Source organism: Notothenia rossii (assembly GCF_949606895.1).
Source record: "Notothenia rossii genome assembly, chromosome: 3".
In the NCBI taxonomy this organism is placed as follows: domain Eukaryota; kingdom Metazoa; phylum Chordata; class Actinopteri; order Perciformes; family Nototheniidae; genus Notothenia; species Notothenia rossii.
Window position 1 is genome coordinate 31,313,073 of NC_136901.1, and position 6,099 is coordinate 31,319,171.

General features: G+C 41.3%; 1 long non-coding RNA gene across 1 annotated transcript; it reads left to right on the forward strand.

Annotated features, from left to right (window-relative positions):
* Positions 1-785: 785 nt before the first annotated feature.
* On the forward strand, positions 786-3,628 carry LOC307034241. Its single transcript, XR_013806840.1, has 2 exons — positions 786-873; positions 1,739-3,628. It is a non-coding gene; the product is annotated as an uncharacterized lncRNA (long non-coding RNA).
* Positions 3,629-6,099: the final 2,471 nt, after the last annotated feature.

Consider the following 6,099-nt stretch of genomic DNA (forward strand, 5'->3'; position numbering starts at 1 on the left):
CACCAAAAAGAGTACTTAGTAGTAAAAAGTACCAATGTTTTATTGGCTGGGCGAATTGCAAACCACGCCCCGTAAAACTCTGAAAAGTTTTGTGAAGCTGCCATTGTATTTGTGCAGTGGCGAGCCGTCAGGGCCCTCTAGGCCCTCTGTGAGGGCCTAATATATTCTAAAAAATGATATTCTAAAACAATAAAAAAATTATATTCTAAAACAATAAAAAAAAAGAATTTGGGAAATTGTTCATTAGTTTTACCAAAATAACTTGATTTAATTGGATTTAAAATAACATTTCCAAAGAAATAAATCCTTTGAATCTGCCTGTTCAGTTTCTGTTGGAATGTGAAGGGTTAAATGCCGTCTGCGAGTTACTGTGAAGAAGGGAGAGCTTGTTGGTCCCTCTGTACATTCACGGAGGGCCAGCTATAGAGAGGCGAAGTCCCTCCCCTTCCGGGAGCCTCCATCGGACCCCGGAAGCGGAAAAGTATACATTGAATTCAATGGAGAGAGAAAAAGTATCTTTTGATCCCGTTTGAATTGTGCCACGAATGACACATATGATGTTTATCAATTTAAAAGAATATTTTGCAAGTCAAAAAAATTAAAATGTGTCGTAAAACTGTGAAGTAACACATTTCTTTGTGTTAAGCCGCTCAGTGAACTACATGTCTCTGGTCCCGCACAATACGCGTCACCAACACAAAGATGGCGGTCACGTTGGCACATTTCACCTCATTCTTTCAGAATGAGAATAAAAGTATAAAATGAGGTGAAAATCACTACAAGTCTGGGCACGTTGAGAGCTGTACATACACGAAAGGGGAGTTAGTCGGTTCTGTAAGAGCCAGCATGCGGGACCGGCTTTACAAGGTTTCGGTGAGTAATATGAGTGCAATGTTAACAGGTTAATGTCAGTCAATAAGGAGGAGAATGAAAAAGAAGATGATGAACCACAGACCCGGCATATAATGACTGCAGTGTGCAGGGCTGTGTTAATTTATGTTACTGTTATCAATAGCATTAGTTGACTGAGAAAACCGTCAAGAAAAAAAGTTTAGCGATGTTACGAGTCGACAAGCATAATATGAACCACGGCTGTGATTGACAACCTGGAGTCAGAAGCTAGAATGCCAACCTAGAGAGCCAATCAGAACCTAGAACGGGTGTACTGTATACGGGTGTGTATGCTGTGGATAACATTAGTGTTCACAAGAACAAGGTACACTCCCGTGTTTTGTTTTAGTTGCTCTTCAGATTGAAGCGGCCAGTTTTATATCGACTATATGTGTGATCTCCTTTTTACATCTCGTTGTGTCATTTGAGTTTATTTGCTGTGTGTAGATTCAAGGATTTTGGTTATCTTGTCAATTTGTTTGGTTATCTAGGCACAGCTGTGTGTGACTCCCTCTGGTACACTGGTATGTGTTTTCCTAATGTAGAGAGCATTGATTAATTCATAAACTACACACTGAGTCTAGATCCTGACCAAAAATTCTTTTTTTGTTGATCAAATGTTTTTCAAAAATGTAATACACATTTAAAAAAATTCAATGTACAATCACAACCAATACAACACAAATTACAAAAAATTCAGAAAAAACAAACAATAACAACAATCAGACAAGAGGACAAAACTATGGAAAAATAAACCCTCCCACCCCCAGATCTGGACCATCCTTGTATTGCTCATTCAATCTATTATAGCATGTTAACAAACATGGTACTTACTTTATTTGTACAGATCTACATGGGAGAGGATGGCGCGATGCAGAGCGCTGTCTGTGGTTGTGCACGGAGGATGTACAAATGCAGCCACGCTGCAGCATTGGCAATATTTGCCATGTGGCAGATCAGCTCCACAGAAGTTGAGTGCCAGTGGAGGAAGCCTGGCACTTCAAAAGTAGTCCAGCCGGTGTCTCAACTCTACCAACAGCAAGAGGAGACATACAACCCACTGGCCAGAGACATCGCCACTGAGGAAGTAGACTGGTTCAGGTCTGCACTGAGGGGCGCAGCGTGGCATGGCATGGCTTTTGTCACCTGAGCCGGAGCTGCAGCCTCAACATCAGGCCATTTTCAACGTGCCGGAGCTGGTGAAGGAGCATGGGGGTCGGGGCTTGAGGCAATTCTTGCGTCAATGCGACTGAGCAGAGACCATTAAGCTGCCATCCAGACAGCCACCGTAGGACAGCAGACAAATCCTCAGTGGCAGTTACACAGGCAGGGCAGGTTGACAGCCAGCAATTTTGGTGCTGTGCTGAGGTCGGGACTTTCATCCACTCCATGCGCGTCCCTCATGAAGAGGGTGCTTGGGGGGTACAATTTAGACGGAGTCATGGCTGTCAACTGGGGAGTTGTAAACGAGGTGTGTTTGGCCAGTGTGTTTGGCCTTTTAAGTGTGACACATATGTAGTGATAAATGCTTCACCTGACCACTGTTCCTAAATAAAAAAAGTTTTCTGCATCGTCAGTCATTTTTTCCAAATAATTACCAATATTTCACAAATTCTTCATGTCAACTTAAGAGCACAGCTGTATGTTGAGTGTCAGCTTTGCTTGGTTCATCTTACTGGGGGGCAGCTACATGGATGTCGGTGCAGTCCACAATCATTTTGCAGTTGAAGGCAGAATGAATTTATTATTGACTCAGAATGAAGCACAACTTCATGTCATACAGTACATTGACTTTATTTGTAATTGTGTAAAAACATATGAGCATTGATTAGCAAGCAGGACCTGCAGGAACAGAGAACGGTGATGGATGGAGCTGGGAAGAGAGAAGAATAAAGAAAACAGATCAACTTTATTATCGGATATTAAAAATTCAATTTCAAAACAAGTTGCCGCTCCTACAGTTTTCTAGTATGTAAAGATGATTTCACATGACCTATGCAAAATATCACACTCAATACATGTGTCTCTCTGGGGGGTGCATTGTGCCTTTGATGTATATAAATAATATACCATAACCAAATACTATTATATAGTGGAAATCAGGTTGCCAGAGCAGGTCAGTCCAGTGTGCATGTTCCTCAGGGTCTCAGCAGTTACAGGTGAGGTAAAGAAAATAAAAGAGAAAAAGGTCAGTAACAACACTTTAAAGTAACAACACTGAATAATTATCTCTTTTAATAATTTTCTCTCAGTAATCACTCAACTACTGTCTTTCCAACAAACAGATTGACTCACCCTCACTGTCATCACAATGACACATGTCCAGAAGAATGTCATGCAAAGCTCCCTGCCTGCCTGCCTTCCTTCGACTCTCCCTGAACTGCTTCCTTAGCACCCGGTGGAGGGCGCAGTAGGCTACTCTTCAAATGTTTCACGAAATACTTACCATGATGACTAATCTTACTGTTTAACATTTTGGTGTACTTCATGTAATAAAATAATAACTTCATGGTAAGGCTACTAAAAATGACAAGGCTAAGTAATGTAATGCTAACTAACGTGCTCACTACTAGCTAGGTAGCTAACTTGACTATGTTCCATCCACAACATGTATATTACCTATGATATTACCTGATATGTCTGATCCAGCGACTCCTGGTCCTTTCATAAGACGGGAAGCGATAGAACGAGCAAGTGGTATGATCACTTTTGTGATTACAACATGGTACAAAGCACACAGGCATCTTATAAAAGTGAATTTATTGGAGCAATCTCTTATATTTATTGGAGGGAATAAATCAGTTATGAAATCTTCTTCTTCGCTTTAATTACGATTCGCAACCACTTGGAGCATTATCGCCTGTGACATCACATGCGCGACCCAGAATGGGATTTGGGATTTGTAGTCTTTGTAGTCGCGTATTTTTCATAGTCTTATATTTCAACAGTTTTACGACAAAATGTGACTTTTTTGACATGGAAATGATTGTTTAAGATTGACAAACATCATATGTTTAGTTCGTGGCACAATTCAAACGGGATCAAAAGATACGTTTTCTCTCTCCATTGAATTCAATGTATAATTTTTCGCTTCCGGGGTCCCATGGACCGGAAGTAGATGGGCGTGACTTCGCCTCTCTATAGTAACTCAATGAGAGAGTAATGTCAAATGACAGTACAATTGACTAATCATATCTTCCCTCTAAATGGGTGGGCTTTATTTTCGCGGACTTTATGACAAGTTCCGCCCACTGTGAAGTTTATATATGTGTATAAAGTGGTGCAGTGACGCGTCCTAAAACCCGGAAGTAAGCTGCGCTCGGGTTCCCTCGACAAAAAAGCAACGGGATTTCTCCATAAGATTTAGGAAAATAGCTCGAAATAAGGTCTGTGGAACGAACCTGTTCGATAAATGCACGTTTTGTTCAGCCGGATAATATCCACATGTCTACCCTACTTTTATTATTTTCGAATTATAAATCTAATCGATATATTTATGATCGATAGATTTATGATTAGCATAAGTTCGTTCATGATGGCTCACTTCAGTGATAGTGCTGACATCGTTGTGAAATTATTAACCGAGTCATTTTCAAGATTGAGTTACAATGATAAACTGAAGTGACAAAAGATCAGCTGCATGACCCGCCATCAAGTGCTTCATCCAAAAGGACAGGAGGATGGACTTTGAAGTCATTTTCAATGTGGGCCGCCGTGCCGACTTAATTCATTTGTAATTTTTACTTGGCTGTGGGTGCCCTGTCATGATAGGTGTTTATATAAATGGTGTTGTTTTGTGTGGTAGAGGGCAGAGATGGAGTACTCGAGCCCTGGACTCGGACTCGAGTACCGATTTTCGGGACTCGTGACTCGACTCGGACTCGCGCACTGATTGACGCGACTCGGACTTGGACTCGTGAATTCTCGCGCACGATGACTTGGACTCGGACTCGTGAATTATCGCGTACCCTGACTTGGACTCGGCCTCGGACTCATGAATTCCCCCCCCATGATGACTCGGACTCGACTTGTACATTGACGCTCCGACTTGGACTCGGACTCGAGCAAGTTTTCTCTGGAGTCTATCATGGCGTGTGCACCTGTGAGGCGAGTTCACGGACTGGGCCCCACTATTCCAGTCAAAAGATGTCTAGAGACACACCCCGCATCTGCTGTATGCTTTCACACATTCTGCTTCCACATTGGAAAAGAGCAGCGCAAAATGCTCGTTATGTGGAAACAATTTTGAAGAGAAGGCTCCGTAACACATTACTCTAAGGATCGAGTTCAGACATATAGGCTGTCTTGAACACTATCATCAGAGTAACGTGATCTAATAAATAAATAAAGATTCAGCAGATAACACGAAAGCACATGGCTACTTAACATGCAGAATGACGTCATTTTGCATGCTAAGTAGCCATGTGCTTTCTGGGGCTAAATCTTTATCAGTAAACCGATTTAACCAGCAAAAGTTCCTTCAAAATAAGAGTGCCGATCTTATTACTATCAAAATAAAAGTGCAAAATGAAAAATGTACCATAGGAAAATATTTGCATACAAATATAATCACTTCTCAAAAAGGTAACTCATTTTAAATATAGTTAGAAATATTAAAGGTCATTTACATTAATAATATTAATATTAGTAATAAGCTTTATATTTGGATAGCACCTATTACAAGAATTTTAGCCAAACTCGCTTCATAGCAGTTCAATAGAAAGATTAGTATAACATGACAGGATAAAAGCAATGTAGAGGAGCAGCTACATTTCAACACATATATCCACGAAGATTAATACATGAAGACTTGTGACTTGGACTTGACTTGGACTCTTCTTAGGTGACTCGGACTTGGACTCGGACTCGAACACAGGTAATGATGACTCCGACTCGACTCGGACACTCCTTGGGTGACTCGGACTTGGACTCGGACTCGACTACGACTCTCCCTTGGTGACTCGGACTTGGACTCGGACTCGAAGAGTGGTGACTCGTGAATTGGTGACTTGACTACAACACTGGTAGAGGGTCACTGTCATTGATGCGTTTTGCACCCCGGGCCGCTGTTTTGATATTCCGCTGAAGTATACACTGTGATGTAATAACTTTTCTTTTTTTTCGAGGGAAGGGGAGTAGTTATAAGACCCCAGCAAATGTTCGATTTTGATTAATGACTGATAAGGAATGATTTATGACCCTATAAAC